The sequence below is a fragment of the Panthera uncia genome, assembly GCF_023721935.1.
Source record: "Panthera uncia isolate 11264 chromosome C1 unlocalized genomic scaffold, Puncia_PCG_1.0 HiC_scaffold_4, whole genome shotgun sequence".
In the NCBI taxonomy this organism is placed as follows: Eukaryota; Metazoa; Chordata; class Mammalia; order Carnivora; family Felidae; genus Panthera; species Panthera uncia.
The window spans coordinates 95,366,380-95,379,728 of record NW_026057585.1 but is presented as its reverse complement, the minus strand read 5'-3'; the positions used below and the strand labels follow the sequence as shown (position 1 = coordinate 95,379,728).

General features: G+C 46.2%; 1 long non-coding RNA gene across 1 annotated transcript; it reads left to right on the top strand.

Annotated features, from left to right (window-relative positions):
• Positions 1 to 1,569: 1,569 nt before the first annotated feature.
• On the top strand, positions 1,570 to 11,618 carry LOC125913098 (uncharacterized). Its single transcript, XR_007454925.1, has 3 exons — positions 1,570 to 1,813; positions 9,684 to 9,748; positions 11,511 to 11,618. It is a non-coding gene; the product is annotated as an uncharacterized LOC125913098 (long non-coding RNA).
• Positions 11,619 to 13,349: the final 1,731 nt, after the last annotated feature.

Genomic DNA, 13,349 nt, shown 5'->3' with positions numbered 1-13,349 from the left:
TTCTCAGGACACAGGCAGACACAGAGTGGGAGCAGGGGAGTGGCAGAGAGAGAGAGACATACACACAGAATCTGAAGCAGGCTCCAGGCTCTGAGCTGACAGCACAGAGCCTGACGGGGGGCTTAAACTCATGAACTGTGGGATCATGACCTGAGCTGAAGTTGAACACTTAACCAACTGAGCCACCCAGACGCCCTCAAATTTAATGTTTAAAAAAAATTTAAAAATTAATGGGAAAAGATGAGTCAGGCATTCTTTCTTATGCAGTTGATCCTTGAACAACATTGGTTTGAACTGCTCCAGTCTGCTTATATGTGGACTTTTTACAGCCCAGTACTGTAAATGTATTCTCTCTCTTTTGATTCTCTTAATCACATTCTCTTTTCTCTAGTTTGCTTTACTAATTTTTAAAATTTATTACTATTATTTTTAAAGTAGGCTTCACACTCAATAGGGAGCTTGAACTCATGACCCTGAGATCAAAAGTCAGAAGCTCTGGGACTTCAGAGCCAAGGTGAGTAGAAGCTAAGATACAGTATGTTTTGGTTGTTGTGCCGTAAGTCATACAAGTCTTTGAATCTGCACAAGGTATCATATGTTTCCTGACAGTGTCCATGACACTGGGGCAGGCTAGCTGGGTCGTCTGCAAGTAGAATAAAATCTCATACCTATTTCACAGTTCTTGATATGCCCTTTACATATTTCCCCTTTGCCACCAGCTTTGTCAGTAGAGGATGCTGGAGGAATACTGAAAATAGATGGAGACTCTTCCTGGTTCTGGTGCACTCCCTTGGCCAGACTTCTGCTGCCAAAGAATGGTTTCTCTAGGGACACCTGGGTGGCTCGGTTAAACATCCGACTCCAGCTCAGGTCATGATCTCATGGTTCATGGGTTTAAGCCCCACATCGGGCTCTGTGCTAACAGCTCAGAGCCTGGAGCTCACTTTAGATTCTGTGTCTCCCTCTCTTTCTGCCCCTTCCCTGCTCATGCTCGCTCTCTCTCTCTCTCTCTCTCTCTCAAAAATAAATAAACATTAAATTTTTTTAAAATGACTTTTCTGGCACTGGGCTCCTGCAGTATTCAGTTTTTTCCAGCATATGGGTCCTGCGGTGGATGGTTTCTTTGGTGCCTGGCTCCTACAGTACATGACGGCCATCACACTCAAGTGGTCAGCAGCTTTCCTGGGCACTTGTACAGCAGAATGCCACCAATAAGGCATTTACCCATGCGTGGCTTCCTTGACACCCTTTCCAGTTAGCCATGGCCATGTCCTCTAAAATAAAATCTGGATCTTGCCCTAGGGATATTGGTTGTTCACTATATCTGTGACTCCCCTTTTCTGTCTCTTGGCTGGACCCTGACTAATACAGAATCTAAAGTGCCTTCCACTCTGTGTTCAGATGATCCAATCAGCACAATGTCACCAATGCAGGGGACCACTGTGATGTTTGGTGCCATGATTGTGACCTCTGCACACTGTATGCTGTCACAAATGTTCTCTATAGGTATCACACTATAGACTTTCTTGCAAGCAGGAGAATTGACAAAGCCCTGATGAGAGACCATAAAGGTATACTGTTGGATCTGTCAGATAGAGGCAAATGAAACCTATATTCCTTACAAGATGGTATGGACAAAAGGGCGTTGGCTGGGGCCATGGCTCCATACCAAGTGCCAGGAGCTGTGTTTGTGGGCTCCAAGAAAGAATGACAGCGGGGGGAGCAGCTGCGGTTGGAGTCACTGCATGAATAAGTTTAGAATCATTCATAGTCATCCTCCAAGATCCACCTGACTTCTGCACAATCCAAGCTGGTGAGTTACACTGGGGTGTGACAAGTGTTTTTTCAAGTGTTTTAGGATGACAGCAGCCTTTGCGGTCCCTGTGAGATTCAGCACTGCTTCTGGTTTACTATCTTGGTGGGGGGGGGGGGCGATGGTGAAGATCCACTGCCTTCCATTTAGCCCTTCCTACCCCAGACTTTGATCACAGAGCCAATGTGGGGACTCAGCCAGTTTCCAAGGATATCTACTCCAATTATGCATTCAGGAAGTAGGGGTATAACAAACGTGAGTCTGTGGACCAACGGATGCACTGTGAGTTGGACTTGAGGAAGACCTTGCCTATCTCCTGAGTACAGGAAGCCCCCACTTTGACCCGGGAGTCGCAATAGTGTTGTGGGTCCACATGGAGAGGCACCATGGTCAGTCAGGAGACAGAAGGAGATAGGGAACAGCAAGCAAGAGCCTTTATTGTGGTTTCCATGGGGAGGAGCAGGAAAGAAAGGGTAAGCAGGTTAAAGATTGGTTGTTTCGAGTAACTTCAGTGGGTTCTGGGGCCCAAGGGCTGTCCCTAGTTATCTGATGTCTCGCCTAGTTGTCTGGCACCTGACCTTGGTCATGACTGGGGGAGGGGAAGAGTGGCCCAGAGTGTGACAGCTGGGGACAGAAGGTAGTTGGGGGGTGGTGGCTCTGAATCAGCTGGTTTATATTTGAAAATTGCAGTCCCAAGTGGGTTATTTACTATCTTTAGGATTTGACTAACCTTGGGAGGGACAGTCGCTTCTAGGTCAGTTGGGCCCTAGATGCCAAAGCATCGGAATACAGAAAGTTAAAAAACATGTTTAATAAAAGGAATCGTGATGAAGCTGAGTCCTTAACTTGAGAAGATCGGGCCAGTGAATAAGAGGAGAGGTGAGAATGGGGTGGGTGACTACCTCACAGCCTGGGATTTGTTCTTTCTCACCCAGGCTGAATGTGGCACATCGGCCAGCTCTCTTATCTCTGATTTTACAACTGAGGGCCACAGAGCACCTGATGTGACTTTTGCAAGGTTCCCAGTCTCCTAGGAACCAAGCCGGGGTTTGGGCTCATCACCCCGAAGGCTCCCCCTACCCCCCACTCTGGCAGCCCATCTCCCGACCAGATGGTTGTGGTTAAGCACACCTTCCCCTGTGGACAAGGTGCCAGATCTCCACTCCCTCAGGGACAAAGTCTTCCCAGGTGGAAATCTGACCCTTTACATGGAGACATCTTGAATTTGCCAAAGCCTCTTCCTGTGAGGGAGAGACAGGCCCTGGAGCCACCCTATGAATTACAAGGTCTACAGGTGAGAGGGTTTCACTAGGTCTTCTCCAGGTGAGAGTTTTTCCTCAGCTCACAGTCCAGGAAAAAGAGCATCGGGGTTGCTTTGCTGCAGACCCTTCTCACCACTTGGTGGATCTTGGGCCTGAGAGTCGGTGTGTGTGGGTTCTTGGTAGGCACATCCCTCCTCCCATCAGCCACCTGGTGAAGTTTTGGCTTCTGCCCTGCATTTTCCTATTGACAATGAAATGGTTAAAGTTTTGCTTAAGGCCCACATCCTGCTAAGGGGATGAGAACCTGAGGTCAGATAAGAGGGGCTTAGGGAGGGCAATGCATAGGGCTACATAGGATAACAGTGCTGGCTAATGTTTATTGAGCATTTATTATGTGCCAGGCACTGTACTGAGGGCTTGTTAAAGGAAAGACAATGGCCTATACAGTGACCATCAAAATGAGCTCTGAATTCACTTATTTGTCAGGCAAGGGAGCCATCGACAGTGAAGAAATTCATGGAGAATTTAACTATGGGAAAGAATTAGGAATTTGTATATACTAGAAACTGAGAAGGGGGCGTGTATGGTGGTCCTGCCTGGGTAGGGCAGAATGAGTCTGCAATTCCAGACCCAGGCATTGCTCATGTGAGCAAATGTATTGTTCGTTGGTTAGGAAAGAGCCTTTGGTGTGGGAGATGAGAGTCCAAGATGCTGGGACAGCTCAGAGTTCATGGCTGTTCCTCAGTTTTGGATGGTTAGAGCCACAGTCATGAAACTAGGTGCTGGATTTTAGTGTCTCCCTGGCAAGCATTACCGCCAGTGGAGTTTGTTTTTCATGGCATAGGAGAGGAAAAACATTCTTGCTGTACGCCTTAGCTTCTGCACCTGGATCCTGGAAGTTAAACTAACAAAAGACAGGTTCCAGGAGAAAAGGCATACATGTTTTGTTTGATATTAATATTTTTACATGGCATGGGGGGGTCTTTTTAGAAAGAAGGGAAAACCCTAAAGAAATGGTTAGGCCAGAAAGCTTATGTACTATTGTTTGACAAGGAACAATACATTGCAGAGAAGTGACAAGACAAAGGAAGGGGGGTCAGGCTTTTAGGGGCAGCAGACAATTGGAAAGCAAATGTATGGGGGGAGCTAATGAACAAGAGAGTCCAGTGTTTTACTGAGATTTGTTATCATCTGGCAGTGCCTCTGGGCTGATGAGGGTCTATGGTTATCTCCTGCTCTCCTTCCTGGTGTGAGAGAGAGGAGGAGAGAGATCTACACAAAGGAGAATTTGTGTCCTACATTGAGGCAAATGGGGGAAGAGCAGAGAGCTGTTTTGGGGTCACTGCCTTTCAGTTGTCTTCAGCTCACAGAAGCCCTTATGCCAAAGTGGCCCATTTTGGGGTGGCATCTTCTGATCCCCTACAGTAGTCTTTGTATATTTATTTTGACTTAATTTCCTGAGTCTGATAGTATTATCATTCTTCTTTGTCAGAGTAAGCAACTCATCCAAAGTCAACAGCTATTTGGGCGTAGAGCTAGGACTTGAACTCCGGTGTTCCAGCTGAGGAACATTAAGCAGTTCTTTTTATACCAACCTGAAGGCGAAGTAGGTTCTGTGTTCTTCAAGGGGGTGCACGAGGTGGATCTGTGTTGAGTAGCATCCTGTGTGATGGGGTCAGAGTGGCAATTCTCAACAGGGGCAAGGGTGTTAAGCCCCCAGGGGACATTTGGCAATATCTGGTGATGGTTTTGGTTGTCACCCCTGAGAGACCCTACCGGCATCTGGTAAGTAGAGGCTAGAGGCCAGGAGGTTGCTAAACATCCCAACAGTGTGCAGGACGACCCCCACAAGAGTTGTTTTGTCCCAAATGCCAAGACCACCCAGGTTGAGAAACCCTAAGTAATAAAAAGAGGTCATATGGATCTTGTTTTGAGGTTGGAGAGACTAGTTGGGTTCACATCCCTTTCTACTGGACACCCTTGAGCTCTACTGAGTCACAGCTTCCTCAACAGAAAATGCCCACCTGGAAAGTTCATTGTTGAAAGGAAAGGAAATAATGTAAATGGCCTGCACACCGCCACTGTGCAGGTGGGTGACATGGCCTTACTTCCTGGCCTGGACAGTGAGGTGACTCAGGAAGGTTGTGAGGGACAAAGGAGCAAAGATGTTCCATATAAGATGGAAGGAGGGGGGCAACCTGGGTGGCTCAGTTGGTTGAGCGTCCTACTTCGGCTCAGGTCATGATCTCACGGTCTGTGAGTTTGAGCCCCATGTTGGGCTCTGTGCTGACAGCTCAGAGCCTGGAGCCTGATTCTGATTCTGTGTCTCCCTCTCTTTCTGCCCCTCCCCTACTCATGCTCTGTCTCTCTCTCTGTCAAAAATAAATAAACATCAAAAAAATTTAGTAAGAAGGAAGGAGGGATGGCAGGCCAGCTATGGAAAGTAAAGACACATTCTAATATTTGTTAGTTCTCATGCTCAAAGCCTGACTTAAAAGTTGAGGCATCTATGGACAATGGAGAGATGGCTGAATTAGCCAGCTGAACTCTAAATGTGCTAGCTGCTAGCTGGGTGACTCAGAACAAGTTTCTTAACCACTCTGGAACATGGTGTTCTCACCTTTTTGATTTTGAACTTTCTGCCTTTGATGGAAGAACCAAAGCTGGAGCTGATTTCATTTTGCTGCTCACTTTCTGGCTGGGGGAAGGGTCCCTTTTGGGATCTGTTGCACATCCATATTTATCCTCTCTTTTGTTTGGACTCAGCTAACCAGTCTTCTACTCAGTGAACACTGACCGGGCACCTGCCCTATGCAGGGCATTATGCTGAATGAAGGGCATGGGAAGGGTCATCTGGAAATGAGTAGCAGAAGTGCCAAGGCCTTGCCACTGGCCTTGCCGGCCCAGTCCCAGGACAAGGCCCAGGAAACCCTCTGTTCCCAGGACAAACTGAGAAAGGAAACAAACAAACAAAAAATGAGCCATCTTCCAGCATTCTTAAATAAATGTAAAGGTGTAGGTCCCTGAGTCGAGGGCCTTGCAAGGATTCCACTGTGGGAGTATAGAATAGTAGAATTATATATCATTCAACAAGTATGTATTGAGCCCATGCTCTGGGCCAGGCTCTGCTTGATGTTCTGGGAACATGGTGGAGAAAAAAAGGACAAAAAAATCTCACATGGAGCTTACTTGCTAGTGGGTATGTGGGTAACCAATGAATGCACTCAGCTGCCCACTAAACTAGACAGTGCTGGGTGGGCAGGATACAATGGAGAAGAAAAGACCGACAGGAGGATGGAAATACCTGGCTTGGGAGGGCTTTGGTTAGAGGGGGCACTTTGAGCAATTGGCCAAGGAGGTGAGGGAGTCACCCACATGAGTCTCTTAGAGGAAGAGTGGTCCAGGAACATGTTCATTTGGGGGATGGCAAGGCCAGCGTGGTTAAGACAGAGTGAGGAAGGGGCAGGGAGGGCTGGGGTGGGGAATTGGGTAGGGTCTGAGGATGCTCAAAAGTCTTTGGTGTTTTCTTGAGTGAGATGGGAAACCACGTGGAGGGGCCACAGGTAGATATACACCAACGACGGTCAGCTCCCCGTGCTTTGCATCAGCTTTGAGCCATGACCCTGTTTGCAGAATAACTGATTCAGCTCCTTAATTCAGTCCCAGCCATGGCTGATCAGCTAGTTTTTGTGGAACATCAGTGGCCAACACACCTTTTCCATCTTCACAAATCAAAAGTTAACCTTACTGAGGGCTTACCTTTGGCCTTGTACCCTTGAACATTGCCTCTATCCCATTCAGAAGTGTCATGCTGAGTTCCCTCCAGGCACATGGGAGATGGTCAAGAAATCACAGGAAAGGTAACTAGCCTTTGCAGAGTGCATTGTATGGCAAGTTACAGAAATAAATTTAGTTAATCTGCTCAGACACCCTTCGAGGTACATTTAATTACTTCCTTTGTTGGTAGAATAACTGAGAGGAAAATGCAGTCGGTTTAGGTTGGGAAGAAGTGGGAGTTAAATACAGATCTTCCAGCTTGCAAAGTCTGTGCTGCAAAGAGCGTAAGTCAAGGGCAAATTCTGGGTCAGCCCTTTGGCTTTGCTATAGACCATGAATGGAGGAAGCAGCCCATGAAGGCAAACGTGCTTATGGTCCATGAAAGTCATCACGGTGTCCCCAGGCCTAGAAAATAGCAGCTTCCACAAATGTTTATTGACTGAATGGAAAAGGAAAAATGAAGACACCAAAGTGCTTTGGAAGTGAGGTGTTGGGTGATCAGAAATGAGTTAAGAGCCCACACAGAATCAAGACTAACTGGACCAAGGGGGTTTTGTACAGAGGCCAAGGGGAAATTTTGTACAGAGGCCAAGGGGAGTCCAATAAGAAGGAATCACTCCCTCTTCTTTTTCAAAAAAAGTATTTATTTATTTATTTATTTATTTATTTATTTATTTATTTTGAGAGAGAGAGAGAGAGAGAGCACGTAACTGGGAGAAGGGCAGAGAGAGAGAGAAAGAGAGAGAGAGAGAGAGAGAGAGAGAGAGAGAGAATCTCAAGCAGGCCCTCTACTGTCAGCACAAAGCCCAATGTGGGGCCCAAACCCATGAACTGTGAGATCATGATCTGACCTGAAACCAGGAGTTGGAGGCTTAACCGGGAGACTGAGCCACCTAGGCACCCCATTCCCTCTTCTTTCTTGTTCACATCCACCCCACTTCTTAGAGCTATATAAGCAAATTTGTTAATCCATCCTCCAGAGGGGAGAGACAACTCAGAGTACATCCAAAATAGTGGTTTTGTCTTTGAAAGAAAACTCACCTGAAACAGGGCAGCAGTCTGGGCAGTACCAGTTGAATGAAAAAAATAGCTTCATCCTGAAACCAATCAAGAGATCTCTCTCCTTCCCCCTCTCATATAGGAGCATATTTTTGAGAAGCTGGGAATTTGCTCAACGCCCATATTTGTCTGTTTTGTACATGATAACATGAAAATCAAAAAAGGACCCCAAACCATACCCATGAGTCAGTTCCAGCCCAAGGTGGTGTCCCCCAGCCCCACCAAAGCGCCATCTTCTAGCCTAGAGGGGGCAGGGTATTCAGGAGCCCATGTAAGGTGCTTCCTCACCCAGCTTCATAGAGAAAAGTCCTCATTTGCTAGCACATAGTAGCTACTCAACAAGTATTGGCGATGCCTGGGTGGCTCAGTTGGTTAAGCGTCTAACTCTTGATTTTGGCTTAGGTCATGATCTCATGATTCATGACATCGAGACTTGCATCAGGCTCTGAGCTGACAGAGAGGAGTCTGCTTGGGATTCTCTCTGTGCCTCCCTATCTCTCTCTCTCTGCCCCTCCCCTGCTCACTCTCTCTCTCTTTCTCCCTCTCTCTCAAAATAAATAAATAAACTTAAAAAAGAAACAAGTATTTGTCAGATGGATGAATAAGTGAATGAATGAAGAGTATCTTTTACCAGCCTATCCTCTCTACCATTCATTGAGTCAATGCCAGTAGTGCCTTAATAGAATTAGGCCATTCAGAATAATTTATCAATAGGCTCCAAATTTTTTTATCTGCAATTCCAATATCAAGACAGCTGGGAAAACAGAATTTTTTTCATTACATGCTTGGTAGCCAAATTTGACCTGAGCTCATTTGTTGGCTTATTTAGATTTAAATTGGGATGAGGATACTTGTTGCCCTTACTTATTCCACTTAGGTGAATGCTCATAGATTTGCTGCAGAAATACTGATGTGTGTAATAATGGAATTATTTTCCTGTGTTCCACTGGGATGATATATACTATACAGTTTATGCACTGTTTATGTCATCTTGTTATAAATATTAGATCATCAGACACACATAAGAAATCACAATGAGCCATCACTCTGCTCCTACCAGGTTGGCTAAAATAAAAAATAGCGATAACCTCAAAAGTTGACAAGGATGCAGAGACACTGGATCACTCATTTCGTTGTTCGTGGAAATGTAGCACGGTACAGCCTTTCTGGAATACCCAGCATTAGAGGGCTTAAAAAAAATACAAAGCCAAAACGTATAGCTGTAACAACCTGAACTTGCTGAACAGAGAGTCAGCATTTGATGATCTTGGCTTTTGCATCTTTCTTTTTTGGTCTCCATCAGCAATGAACATTGTTTCTTTTAAATTCTCATGAGCTTTTTAACCTTTATTTTAATAACCAAGTTCCAAGCAACTCCAGCAAAGGAAGAGCTGTGTCTTTTGAGTAGCACCTTTTTCCTTTACCATTTGTTGGTTCCCCATCAGTCCTTGTCATAACCATCGTGGATCTGATGTAAATCCCCCTCCCTCATTAATGGACACAACGGAGCCCATTGAAGTTAGGAAGCATCCTCTATAAGAGAAAGCTTTGACCAGGTTCTATTCAGATGCTTATGCAAGGAGCTCATAGACAGAAGACAGATGTAAGCTTTAGCCTGACAAGGAAACCATTGATTTTTGCCCCATTTTCAACCTTACAACAAATACTTATGAAGTGTCTGTGGCATGTCCTGTGCCAGGCACTGTCCTGTCTCCAGGATATAGGACCAGGTAAAACCAAACTGGGTCTATTGGTTATCCTTTGTTTTTCAGATGTTTACCATGAGCCATGTGTTCATTTATCCAAAGGGATGAGACTACGCACCTCTGTCACTTGGGTGAGTGAAAAAGCATGCACCAGGTGAGGTGCTGATGGGCAAGGAGGGCTGGGGAGGGAGGAAGGAGCTCAGGTCTTCTTGTTTGGGCCCCAGGCAGGGTTGATTTGGCTTCCTACACCCTGCAGTCAACAGCAGCAGACCAAATCATCAGGGAAAGGTATGGTTAGGTCAGTTCAGAAAAGGAAGAGTAAAGAGGAGGGATTTCCCCTACAGGAGGCTGAAGGAAGCTGAAGTCAGTCAGCAGCACAGGACTCTGAGCAGGACGACCAGACTAGGACAGGAGACTGGGCCCCATGAACGGGATTGCGTCAGGATGATGAGGGATTCATCAGGGGCCCTCAGAAACCTTTGGGTCCAACTCCCTCGTTTTCCAGGAAGGCTTCTGGGATTGGGGGGCGAGTGAAGGGTCTTGTCCTCAGAGCCACCAGTGGCAAAGACAAGACTAGAAGCCATGTTTCCTGATTCCTAGAATCCAGAGGGATTTTCCTTCTGTGCTTTGTCTCTTTTGCCATGCGAAGTGTTTCCATGGGGTGTCCGTATTTTTAAGGATGATAGATGACTAGCCAGACTGATAAGCATATGGATAACCACAAGACCGCTGAAAGGGGTGGCTGGTAGTGGTAAGACGAGCTAGTTCTCTAAGGACAATATGCAAAGTAACCAATAATCGCCGTTGAAATAACATAACACAGAGGTAGACCATCTTTGCTGACTAATCCTGAATGAGACATGGTGCAGTGGAAAACATCTGGCTACACCACCTGTGCAGGGAAGAGTTCAAGTCCTGGTTCTGCTCTAAAACACAGGTGGCCCTGGGCAATGACCTACTTGGTTCAACCATATACATTGTTGAATATATACGTGCCAGGTACTGTCCGATGGTGAGGTATGAAGCAGACAAACTTCCTGGCCCGTGGGGACTCCCCTCCCAGAAGGTTCCTGGATAGTTGTTGTGGATGAAGCCATCACAAGTTGGGGACATTTTCTCAAGCTTTGAAGAAAGACTCCTTTGTTAAATTGTTATCTGAGCCAGAAAGGTGCAATCTGTTGACACTAGTCACTAGACCTCCCTCATGGGAGTGGATGGCTGGTTCTGGGAATCTAATTTAGGCTGAGAAAATTTATAAGGGAGTAAAGTCAGAGTAGCCTGTTGCTACGTGATGTTGGGTCTCCCTGAGACTCTCCCTGAGTCTCACTTACTTTTTTTGTCATTGGGTCTTTTTTTGGGTCAACATCTTATAGGGCCATGGTGAGTATTAAATAAGAAAACAAATACCAAGGACTCTGTTTCCTTTCCCTCCAACATTATATTATGACCTATGGGATTTCACAGGGGAACCCAGCCAGCACAGGTCCAGATGAAGGCAGAGAAGGCTGGGACTCAGAATTCAGCCAGACAGAAAACAAGCTGAGGTAACAGGTGGCTGATTTCCAGGGAAGGTGTTACAGATGAAGGCAAAACCAGACAGGGAGTAGATGACCAGTCACATGGACAGGGATCAGTTCTGGGAAGTCAGCTGGGTCAGCGAAGGGTAGGAAGTGTGCACATGTGGCTGAGCAGACAAGTGGACAAGTCTAGAAAACCCAGTTGAGGCAGGGATCAGGGACCCAGTTGGACCAGGCACTTGATATGGGAGTTCATGAATCCAGAGGTGGAAGCTGCTTCCTGATGTGTTTATGTGGCAGCCACATGCACCCACCCATCCACCACCTGTCACTTCCACCTGCAGGATGTCAGCTTCTGTCACTTGTCTCCCTACAGGGAAGGAAGCAGGCAAGTGCCAAGGACAGAGAAGCTGGGGGTTGGAAGCTGGGTCCGCCAAAGGAAACCAAAGGGACTGAGCCTTTGGAAGGCAGAACAGAGAGAGCATCTGGGGTGCAGGTAAACCACAAACCTCCCCCAGGGCTTCGGAGAGTGATTCAGGGGGGGACAATGATGGTGAACAGGAACAGACACATGGCTCCAGCAACAAGGGAGGGACCTCAACCCCATGCCTGTGTTTCTGGGCGGTGGCTTTCCTTCCTGACTCTGGTCAAAGACTATTCCATCTGGTCAGGCCCCAGGCAGATGACTGGGAGGATGGGCGAGCACTGATTGGCTAGAAGTGGGGATGCGGGAGGCAGGGTGAGGTGGAGAGCTGGTTTACATGTGGTGGTCTTAGGCAAGCCCCTATCAGTTGAGGAGGCCAGCTGGAACTCTGGAGAAAAACTGCCTGGTTTTGCAGTCTTGGCTCCATTGTTATTTCCTTGTGACCTTGGGCAAGTTATTTAACCTCTCTGGGGCTCAGTTTTGTCATCTTCAAAATGGAGGTAATGATAGCACTTACCGCATCGTATGTGCTCAGTTAAGCTTCAGAGTCATTACCAATATCATCGTCATCATGATGTCTTCATAAAACTTGAACTTGCCCTTGAGTTTACTAGGATCCTTATCATGGTTATGCTAGTGAAACCAAACCTGTGCCAAGGAGGTTTTAGTCATGCAAGAGTCTCTTTCTCTTTCTCTGTTTGTTCAAATGAAGGTGGGCAGGACCTCCTGTGGTCCCAGCACTTAACTCCTTGTTCTAGCAATTTTCTATTGTTGGTGGGGGTCTTCTATGTCTCCTCCTTCACTGGGAAGGCTTCTCTGTCTCCAAATGCTTGTCTTCCCCTCTTCCTTGTCCAGCAGACCACCCTCCATACAGTTGGGTCAATAGAAATAAGCTGGTGTTCAGAATGTTAAAAATTATAATAATGTCATATATGGAATGACAACTTCTAAGAGGGATTTGAAATATAGCAACAGCCCCCTTTTTAGTTATAGAACCTTTTTATCAAATGAAAGTGAACACGGCACCCTGATGTATAAAACAGAGAAAAGCAGAGTTGTCTGGCTGAAGTCTAGATAGGAGGTCTGCCTAGTCAGCCTCTCTCTTGAACCCAGACCAGCCCCAGAGCCCCTTGAAGCATGGTTTATAATCACCAAAAATGACCGACTGAGACAAGACAGAGTTAGCAAAACTCATCTCCATTTCTGTTTATGGAACATCAAGTTTCTTTTCTAAGTCTTAGGTTCTTGCCTTTGGCTTTTCATTGCAATGGCTTTCTCCACAACCATCTCAGTCACTAACTGGCCAAGGGGCTTCTGTGCTGTATGTACCCTTAGGAACCTTGTCATTTCCCTCTTTTTACTCCTTCATGAATGCAAAGGATAGAAATAGCTGTGCCTGGGGCTCCCCTACCACTTGGTGGCAGTGTACTCTAAAATAATTTATAAATTTATTTAATTTGTAAATTAAACCTAATTATAGGTTTAAATTCCTTTAAAAAATTTTAAAAATGTTTATTTATTTTTGAGAGAGACAGAGAGAGACAGAGAGACAGAGTGTGAGTGGGGGAGGGGCAGATAGAGAAGGAAACAAAAAATCCGAAGTAGGTTCCAGGCTCCAGGATGTCAGCACAGAGCCTGACACAGGGCTCGAACTCAGGAACCATGAGATCATGACCTGAACCGAAGTCAGACACTTAACCGACTGAGCTACCGAGGTGCCCCTACAGGTTTAAATTTCTAAGGAGAATATGTTTTGAAGGTTGATTCTGCAACCTCAAATTAGAAATAATA